The 11,265-nt window shown below is 40.8% G+C and overlaps 1 protein-coding gene across 1 annotated transcript in view; it reads right to left on the reverse strand.

Moving 5' to 3' along the window:
• Positions 1-11,016, reverse strand: part of htr5ab (5-hydroxytryptamine (serotonin) receptor 5A, genome duplicate b) — a 34,919-nt gene extending 23,903 nt beyond the window's left edge. The window contains exon 1 of the mRNA XM_076973046.1: positions 10,679-11,016. The gene's annotated coding sequence lies outside the window, so the exon portion shown is untranslated. The remainder of the gene's footprint in view (positions 1-10,678) is intronic.
• Between the last annotated feature and the right edge of the window lie 249 nt (positions 11,017-11,265).

Raw genomic sequence — 11,265 nt, forward strand, 5'->3', positions numbered from 1 at the left:
AGACTTCACATTTTTGAAACCACTGACACTTTCAAAGCACTTTCATATAGACACATTTAAAAAAAAGAATTCTCTACAACACCTTACCTCTACTGCCAAAGTTTCTGAAGCAAATCATATTTTTAGTGATTCTGCATGATGTAGCATTTCCTATAGCAAGTATATATTTATCTCCTCCTACTTACTCTAAAGTGGACTAGTAGGGACAAGTGCTTGAATTATGGAGCTCACATGATTAATTAAAGGAAGACATTTTGACTGATTGATTGACATTTTGACATGTCAGACTGAATCCCTATAAGATTGACATTTATATTGTCCTGCTCCTCATTTCAGCCAGTTTACCATCAACATGCGAATTTGCAGTGCATGTGTCTTCTATTGATGTCTTCACCATTGCTGAGCCTACCGCAGATCTCGTGGAAAACCAGGAAATTGCAAGGAAATAGGTGTCACATCTAGATCCACCCTCCTTCCCAGTCTCCTGACGTCTGCCCTAGCCCCGCCCAGTTTTTTCCTGTTACCTTGGTTTCCCTTCTGTTTGTCACGTCCCTGCCCAAGTGTTTTCACCTGCGTCTCGTTTCTCCTCCCTGTTTCACAGTATATTATCCCCTCTGTTTTACCCCCTCGTTGTTGGTCATTGTGTTTGCCATGTGTCCTATTCTCCCCCGTGCTGGTTTCTCCTCACGTTCGGTAGCCTCTGCCTTCCTATCGCTTCTTCCGCGCGCTGACCTGGTTTGTTCTGTTTCGTCTTCTCGGTTTTAGTTCTCGTTTCTTTTTGTTGTTCATTTAGTTATTCCTTCGTACGCATTACCCTTTATATTAGTTTTCCCCTCCCTGTTTCTCGGTTTACGTTTCCCACGGTTGTGTGTTCCTCCCTATCAGGTCTCACTATAGTTTGGTTTCGCCATAGTGGTTCTCTCTCTGTCTCCTTGATTCGTGTATTTATGCCTGCGTGTATGTAGTTCATGTTCAATTGTTATTCTGTCCTGTTTCCACTGTAGGTGAGATTTATGGTTCTGGTGATTGTGTTTTATGCTTGTGTGTGTTGGTTGTATATTCGTTTAGTGATAAATAACTGGAGAGGTGTTTCGTGGATCAAGCAAAATGTTCCAAGGTTTCCAAAAGTATCTAGTGGAGAGCTTATTTCCTTTACAGCAGCCTTCTTGTCAGGTGATTCCCAGGAGAAAACACTTATCTTTCACTCAATAAACTGCATGATCCTTTTTGCAGTAACCCCTAGCTGACCCCTTGATGACCGCCCTGAGTTCAGCCCCTATTGGATAGACCAGTCTGCAACCAGAGGTTGCTATTTTTTGATTTCCTAATGCATTTAGGATTGAACTCTGAAAATACACATGCTCAAGACACAACAGATGAGATAAGGAAGTAAAACATTTTGTCCTGAACTTTCAGAAGTACATACAATATGTACAGTATCAGTACATTTAATACAGGATATCAGTTCAGTATTTTATGTCCTATGCTATTGTCCTATTATCGTCCTTCTCCAGGCACCCAGCATCACAGGTGGAATGAGTATTTGGCTGAATATGCTCCTTTGTCCTGCCAGTGTGTGGTACAGTGGGTGGGAGACATGGTCCATGATGGACTTAGACAGCATCCTCCTCTCAGTCACTGCGGTCAGCGAGTCCAGCTCTACTCCCACAACATCATTGGCCTTACAGATCAATTTGTTCAGTCTGTTGGCATCTGCCACCTTCAGCCTACTGCCCCAGCATGCAACAGCATAAAAAGGATAGCACTCGCAACCACAGACACATAAAAAATCCTGAGCATTGTCCTGCAGATGTTGAAGAAGCTCAGACCCTTCAAAACATTGAGATGACTTTGGCCCTTCCTGTAGAGAATTTTGGTGTTTTTACCCCAGTCCAGTTTATTGTCTATGTGCACTCCCAGGTATTTATAGTCATCGACAGTGTCCACAATGATTCCATTGATGGACATAGGGGTCAAGGGGGCCTTGTTTAATCTTAGATCCACCACCAGCTCCTTCGTCTTTGTCACATTACGATTCAGCTCGTGCCATGTGAAAAAGTCTGTCACCGTATCCCTGTACTCATCCTAATCACCCTTGCTGATACATCCAACTCTCGCAGAGTCATCAGAAAACTTCTGGAGGTGGCAGGTCTCAGTCCGATAGCTGAAGTCTGTGGTGTAGGGGGTGAAGAGGAAGGGAGAGGGGACAGTTCCCTGTGGTGCCCCTGTGTTACTGATCACTCTGTCCGACACAGCGTCCTGCAGGCGCACGTAAGCGTAGGGTTAGCGTAGAGTTGTGCTGGTGTGGTTGTGTGTGAATGACTGCACACCCCGTAATGGATGGCACTTTTCCTGGGTGTTTTCCCTCCCACACTGCTCTGATGCAGGCCCCCTCAGGGCCATTGTTTCCAGCTGAGATGTATGCTGTGTGTCATCAGCTGCCCCTTCTCTCTGGTACTGAATGGATCTAAAATCACTGTGCAGTATGTTGAATGTAAAGCACACTTGGGTTCTTATAAAGGTGCTATATAAATACTACTACTACTACCACTACTACTAATAATAATAATAATAATAGTAATAATAATAGTAATAATAAATCTCTTGCATCTGGTGTACTCCTAATTGGCTGGCATGAAATGTAACAAATGTAATGGTTCCTGCACACGCATGGGAGGACTCCACTCCACACTTTCCACACTTTCAATACACATATTAATAATATAACTAGGGTAGCGTTCTTTCACTTGCACAACATTGCCAAAATTAGAAACATATTAAATATTAGTGATGCAGAAAAACTAATCCATGCATTCATATCCTCTCGTTTAGATTATTGCAACAGTCTCCTAGCTGGATGCTCTGGTAAATCGATAAACAAACTCCAGCTGGTTCAGAACGCAGCAGCACGAGTTTTAACAAAAACTAAAAAGTTTGATCACATTAGTCCCGTACTATCGTCATTACACTGGCTGCCAATTAGATTCCGTATTGACTATAAAATACTTTTATTAACATATAAAACGCTACATGGCTTAGCTCCAGACTATCTTAGTGAACTTATTGAACAATATAACCCAGCGCGTTCACTTCGCTCACAGGACGCAGGGTTATTAACTGTTCCTAGGATCAAAAAGATCACAGCAGGTGGAAGAGCCTTTTCTTTTAAAGCTCCACAATTGTGGAATAATCTTCCTGCCTCTATTCGGGACTCAGACACAGTCTCAATGTTTAAAACTCGATTAAAGACTCATCTGTTTAGTTTGGCCTTTGATTAATCAGTTACATAGTTACTACATCTCGTATCTTTTCTCCGAGGTAACATTGCAGTCGGAGCCTACAATACCAGCATCGCTGCTCCGACATGGAATGAAAGCCTGGAGTTCATCAACAGACATTTACAGTGACATAATCAAAACCCAGAACTTTCATTTTTACCTTTACTTAGTCTGATTGTGTGATTTGTGTGTGACTTGTGTATTTGTCTGTATTTTGTGTAATTTGTGTGTTAACGGGCCGCCCAATGGAGGATGGGTTCCCTTTTGAGTCTTGGTTCTCCCGAGGTTTCTTCCTAATCCCCACCATCATGGGGAGTTTTTCCTCGCCACTGTCGCCTTTGGCTTGCTCATTAGGGTTCTGGACCCATAGTATTGTTAACCTTTTAAATCCTGTAAAGCACTTTGTGACAACATGTGTTGTGAAAAGCGCTATACAAATAAACTTTGATTTGATTTGATTTGACTTTCCAGGTGTCCCTCTAGCTGAACCCTGGCACCACCCACATATAAGCTCCACCTGTAACTGACATGCGTACACTGACTGCCTGGCTACTTCACAGTCCTGTACAGTTCAACACTTTACTGACTCTTTCGCTTTGCCTTTTGTTTTGAATAATGGGTTTACCTACATTCTACCTGTTTACCTGTTTCTTCATCCGGGCCTGTGATAATAATGCTGAGGTCTGGATTAATAACAACCTTTCTGAACTTGCAGCACAGTAGATTCCGTTCAGAATAACACAATGATATCCTCTTAGATGAATACATTTCATAACACCAGGGAGGTGGAAAAGGCAGGTGAAATGTTTCAGTGACTCAGTGTCATGAATAGAAACTGCTAAGCAGCTCAATAAACAACAGAAAATTAATATAAAGGACCCACAGAAAACTCAATGTGTGATAAAAAAGAGAGAGAATGATATTGGGAGAAATGTGACCACGAAAAAAGATATGTTGAGGAACATAGAGAAAATCAGACTGAGTTACTGGGGAAATAAAATTACCACCAAAAAAACCCAGCAAAAAGTTGTTTTTTTCAGTTTCCTTCTGTGTAAAATGCTTTTTTGAATGTCATCTTTGGATAATTTGACCAAATTAATCAGCACGGATATATGCAATTAATTCTTCGTGCCGATGCAATTATCCTAGAGTGTTAATGTGACATTTGACCAACATCAAAGACTGAAGAAAAATCCTCACTCAAACCATATTTAAAACTAAGATGAACAACAGCCTAGATCAACAGTCTATGATAATTCTCTGATCTTAATTATCTTGCTTCATGAATAATTAACCTACAGTGTAAGAGCTGTTTCTATTAAGATTAGGATTAGAATTCCAAGACATTCTTGAAGAATTGGCATTTTAAGTAGATGATTACTATTGCTATCCCGATTTAACAATACATGTACTGTATGGTTTTAATTTTGCAATGATCAGGACAAATGACATCAAAAGGGACTAAGATTTGCTGTGCTATATGAGAAGATACCGACTCTGCCTCGCTGATCTATGCTCATTAGGACATTTCTGTGTCAATTATTCCCATGTGGAGTATTTTACTCTCACTAAGTACCACCCTTCAATGGCCATTTCCTTTTTCAAAGAACCAGAGCAAGTGACCATGTTAGCTGCTCTGCTGCAGGAGAAAGCAGGTCCTCTCACACCACCCACCTGATCGGAGCATCAATGGAGTGAATTAAAGTGAATCACTTGAAATGAATAGAGTGGCTGGAGATGCTCAGATTGTGATGAAGGATGTCGCTGTCACTGTCCACATCATTTTCCTTTTCCTGCTTGTTTGTAGGTCGGCGTGCGTACACGTGGGACACCGGCGATACAGAACTGAAGGGAGCTGTGCTGTGAGGTAATGGCATTGCCCCTGCCTCATTGAAAACAGACCTGGCTCATCGATGAGGAAGCATGAAGGGGTCAGGGGTCACTTGTGCCTCACAGAGGGCCTGATTTCCACTTTTCTTTACAGAAGATGAGCTGCAGTAGTGCCTACTGATCCAGTGGCAGCAGTGTTGAATCTGACAGGAGCGTCATTATTTTTTTTACAACCCTAATATTTTATAAAATATTTGCAATAGGGATAAAGCAATATGAAAAAAGGGAAGCTCTATACATAGAAACAGAAATAATAAAAGTAGTAATACACAAGCTTTCCAGATAAACAGGATTTTTCTGGCAGAGGTCCTTCATCAGCTGTGCAAGCAATATATGTTTAGGTGAATTTCCCACTTCTTTCTGAACTGCCTGGCGTAGTAATACACTGATGAAGCATACACATGGCATGCCAATATTCTTCAATTTAGAGCACTGTTGTTTGTCTTCATAAATCATGAGGATGTGAACTTTAGCTTTACACATTAAGAATGAATTGGATATCAACAGCTTCAAATTTAGGCTCTAGTTTTGCTTGTCTTCGGGACATTATTTACACTTGAACACTATTATGTCATTTTATGGTCCACGCTGAAATGAAAGCAAAATGAAAAAAATCTTTACCACCCTGGAGCAAAGGAAAGATGAACTGCTCGTGTGATATTTTATATTCTTCTCACAGTTTAAAATGTTTGCTCTCTGACCACCACCATTGTTAACTATTCTGAGAAAAAGGATTGATGAGTTTCAAGATTTTTTTATGCCAGCATCTTCTCAACTGTCTCTATTGTCATTTAATAATTTTATTGTCATTTATTATTATTTATTTATTTTGGTATCTTGATATTAAATTCAAATATATTTAAAAATGTATCACAGCAAGGATTCTCAGAGATTATTTTGGTCCATGCACTGATCTCGAACTGTGATACCAAATGTCCTTATAATGATGCAATATCCAGCAGGTTGCAAAATGCATCATGGTTCACCCAACACAGATAAATACATCTCAACAAACAACATTTTGCACTGAACCTTAAAGCAACCATTTAATTTCAAATCCAGCATGCAGATGTTGTGGCCCAAAACAAGACCTCTGTCACTGTTCATCTGCATTTGAGCGGCGATCTATATAGTTTTAATGCAAGCATGTGAATGTCTGAAAATATTCAACCATTTTTATTTGGCTTTATCAAGCTGGACACTAAAGTTATACTGTTAGACATGCTGTGAAAGTAAAACCAGTCTTGTCTTCTATGCTAATTCCAGACCAGTTATATCATTTTTCTCATTACTGACAAGAGCGCGGTCTGATTAGATAGAGCTGTCTGTCCATCAACATAATAACGCTTAATTTTCTTTACTGGCTGTGACTCTGAGTGCACCCAGCCTCTGATTGTTAAACTCAATCATGGTTCCACTTACATAAGCACACACCATCCGTACAAGCCCTTAAATACAGCCGAGTGTGTCTAGTGAGAGGGAGCTGGAAACCCTTCACACGAATACAACGCATCTTCCAGCCTTTGTGCAAAAGGAGCACCAAGCACATATATCCATACTTATGTCCACACATATATCCACACTTATGTTCACACGTATGTCCACACATATGTCGACACTTATGTTCACATTTATGTTCACACTTATTTCCATACATACAGTATATCCACACTTGTTCACACTTATGTCCACACATATATCCACACATATGTCCACACTTATGTTCACACTAATTGTCCACACATATATCCACACTTATGTCCACACTAATGTCCACACATATATCCACACATATATCCAAACTTATGTCCACACATATATCCACACTTATGTCCACACTTATGTTTACACTTATGCCCACACTTAAGTCCACACTAATGTCCACACTTATGTTTACACTTATGCCCACACATATGTCCCCTGTTATTTTAAAAAATGTATGCCGTTCAATTAATTGTGCTGATGTGAACTATTTGAAGCTGAATAACAGCTTCAAATAACTATTTGAATAACACCTATCATCTAAATAAAATGATGAAATAAAGATCTTTAGAACCTCAAACAGGACGATATGGCGTTGTTAACTCTCCCTTGCTGCACATAAAGAAGCTTTCAAAGATAAGTCTGGATAAGTAAATCTCCAGATCTACAAGTTTACAAAGTACACAAAAGGACAGCATATATGAAACGTTATAGTGTAAGAAAAGGGCCACAATCAGGCCACAATTTCATAATAACACAGTTAAGTTAATTTAATCATATAAACACATTAAATGAAAGAAATAGGAAAAAGTCTGTATTGTCTTCTTGAAACATATATGCATATATTGTAATGAGAAAATTTACTTATAAATACTTGTAATTTTTTATAATAAAAAAAAAAGTAATTCAATGCCAATAGTATCTCTACCATCTTTACCATTTCCACTTAGGCTGTGATTCTTCCCCTGGGTCATTGTGTGGTATGGTGTGCGTAGCACCAAACAAACTGCATTAAAGCCAGAGGTGGCCATTCCTGGTTCAGAAAGTAAAAGTCCCCACCAAGATTTTGCTCAGGCTTCTTGGATTGTGTTGATTTCACTCATTTTACATGGCTGACACTAATTAGAAAATCCATCAAACTTGAGTAAAATCCTGAGAAGGAGTTTTACTTTCTGAACCTGGAATGCCCACCTCTAATTAAAGCATCATGGTTTCTCAGGGGTAACTGGAACCTGGCCTGACGTTTTGATGCCAATTCTGCCTCTTTTCATGCAATGGGCCAGAATATAGCATGCTCCGGATGTCACATCATGAGAGACAGCGATAGGGTACCTTCTGTCTCCAAGAAGGAAACCAAGTGAGAAGAACATGTGATAAAGTAGTTTGGAAAAAAATAAGACAGTTGAATGAGTGCAAATGTGTAGTATGCAATGTAGCATCACAAACACTATTGACTTTTTATTATTATTTATAAGTACTATTAATGTTTGGAAAAAGCAAGTATAATGGGATATATGTGAAAGTCTTGACATTATCTGCAAATTATTAATGGTATTGTGATGTGGGGGATTGAGGTGGCATGTGTAGCACTGGACAGTGCAACCTTTGAGTTTAACAAGGGTGATAGGCATAAGACACAGGTGCTAATAGTGAGTTGATTGGGACCTGGGGAGTGGTTTGATGCGTGGTGGCGTGTGCTGTGTGTGTGTGTGTGTGTGCACTGACGTAATTTTGGGGGGGGACGGGGGGGACATGTCCCCCCCACTTTTTCAAAAGCCGGCTTTGGTCCCCCCCAGTTTTTACGGTTAAAACCAAATATTTAAATAGCGACGAATCTATGTCCCCCCCACTTTTGAAATCAAAATTACGTCCATGTGTGTGTGTGTGTGTGGGTGCACACGCCCTCTGGTGGCGGCCCGGCCTCCTCACCGTGACAGGTATGAGCAGAGCTCTATTCACATACTTTGTCTTCTGAATGAGTACTAATGAAGACGGGTAAGGAATGCAAAATAAAAAAAAGTGATCGTGCCAGTCTCAGGGAAAAAGGAGGATTTAATAGATAACGTGCACCAACTGAAAACCCGTGACATCAGCAGTCAACTGGTACAAAGACAAGACATATATAGACAGACAAGCGGCCCTCGGGTGCTGGTGATTATAGGACAAGAAGAACAACAGGACAACATACTGCTGCTGTGGACAGAGGCTGCCGGCAGGGGGCCCCCGTATCGTGACACTAATAGGCATAACGGTTCCCATGGCAATGTCACCTTGTGGTCTTGTTTTGTTTTGATCACTGTCTCCATACTCGTCTTGTCATTTTTTTTACCCGTCTTATTTATTCTTTATTTATTCATTATTTGTTCATTGTTTTTTTATTTATTCATTGTTTTTTTTTTGTTTGTTTTTTTACCTCATATTCTTGTGAGCCACTCATTGCCAGTGTTGTTCCTGGTTTCCTACTAATAAATGAAATGTGCCATATTTTGTCAATTGTGATTTTTACACCCCAATCAAAATTTGTCCTCCGCTTTTAACCCATCTGTGCAGTAAGAACACACACACACACTAGTGATTACTAGGGGGCTGTGGATCACACGTGCCCAGAGCGGTGGGCAGCCCTAGCCTGGCGCCCGGGGAGCAGTTGGGGTTAGGTGCCTTGCTCAAGGGCACCTCAGTCATGACCTGTCTGGGAATCGAACCCACGACCCTCCGGTCACAAGACCAGTTCCCTAACCACCAGGCCATGACTGCCCATAATTCAAACCTTCTCTCAAATTTCTCATGTTGTGAATACCACATTATTATAGTTTCTTTTTTGTTTATTTTGCAGCAAAAAACACATTGAATACATTCAGTCCATTCAAACACACAAACTTGGGTTTAAAGTCACAGACAATAAAAATAGTAATAATATCAATATCAGTGGTAACAGACTATATGTATTTACTTGTTAATTATGAAAGTTATGAAATGTGCTGAATAGAAAGAAAGACACAGGGACTCCAGCCCGTCCGCAAGCCCCCAGGAACCTGGGGACCCAGACAACACAGGTTGGCAGCCTTAGCTCTCCAGCCCTATCAAGTCACTGGATACAAGCAGTTCCCCCTCGAGTCCATCTCCGGTCACCTACTAGGCCTCCCAGGAGATGAGACCACAGCCAACGACCCCGACAAAGTAATAGAACTGATCAGTGGGAACCAGAGAGAATCAAATTAATTCAACTGCTTTTTAGAAGAAGCAGACATTCTCTCCAGAATAATGTGATCTAGTAATAAATATTTATAATGAGTATTTTTAAAATTTCATATTAAGTATGTGTCACGATACGGCCCTGTCCACAGTGGCAGTTGTTGTTGTTGTGTTGTGTTCGTCATTCAGGTGAGGGTTGTTTGTCCATCTATATATGTCTTGTCTTCGTACAAGTTAACTGCTAGTTATTGTATCCTTAATTTGGGTCTTTAGTTGGTGGACGTTATTATTAAACCCTCCTTTTTCCCTGAGATTTGGCATGATCGCTTCCTTTTCCGTTCGCACTCCTCGCCTGTTACAGGAGGATAGTTTTCCTAGCGATGCATAAAGCAGTAAGAACTATGTGTGATATACCGTATTTGTCTCCATAACTAATTCACCGATGTCTAATAAAATGCACAGTCTGTCGGAATTCAACATTATTATTGTTTCTTAATCCCGAGTTTTGTTCAGAGTTTCAGGTTCACCATTATATTGTTGTGTACTCTAGTGTAGTTTCCATCCATGTCTCCTGTTTTCACTACCTTGGACTGAGCTGAATTTTCAATAAATGCCGCTCATCCCCACAGAAGCTCCTTGTCTTGCCCCTGCGCATGATACACAATCAACTCAACTCAGAAGCTGCGTGAGTAGGAGCAAACCCACTAGTGCTTCAGGAACAAGGGCTCCTTGTCATTGTATTGAAAAATCTAAGAGTTTGTGAATCAGCACTGACTATTTTGGGTAGCGCCCTATAGCACACAAGCTCCTCAGACTGCTTATCAAAAAGCACTTACCAGGCAGACTGTGGTGGGGGATGCAGGAGGCCGTACTGGCAGAGATCTGGTGGGAATTGTTGGCCAGATTTTGTCTTCTACCGGGGTGAAGGAAAGCTTGAACTCCATCTCTCTGGCCAGGCAGCCTCCTGAGCGAAAAGGCCATCTCTCTGTCCTCTCCTGAACCTAAAATCTTCGCTCTGTTGGAACCTAAAGCTGTCATGGAGGGTCCTGCCACTTGGCCGTAAGCATTGCCAACACTGAAAAACAAGGTGGCAGCTGTAGACAGTGTTCACTCTCAGCCCAGAGTGCCTGCTTCAGTCTCAGTTTGGCCACATGTCTTTGCCAAACATTGCTTCTGGTCCTATGTCTGTGCTTCTGTCTGTGTTTAAATTGGTGTCTATGCCAGCTGGTCTCAGCTGTTGAGGCTTCTACCCCAGTGCCCTGCACTGAGGAGGTAGAAAAAAAAATTTTTATCGGAAAAAAATTAATGAATCTTAAACTGATGGACCATTTTCAATTATTCAATTTTTAGATCTGAAAAAGGCTAAACATTTTACAAGTTTAATAAGATCGTGCAAGTATACACTGTTCTATCAAATTCAAGT

This window comes from Brachyhypopomus gauderio, chromosome 14 (assembly GCF_052324685.1).
Source record: "Brachyhypopomus gauderio isolate BG-103 chromosome 14, BGAUD_0.2, whole genome shotgun sequence".
In the NCBI taxonomy this organism is placed as follows: Eukaryota; Metazoa; Chordata; class Actinopteri; order Gymnotiformes; family Hypopomidae; genus Brachyhypopomus; species Brachyhypopomus gauderio.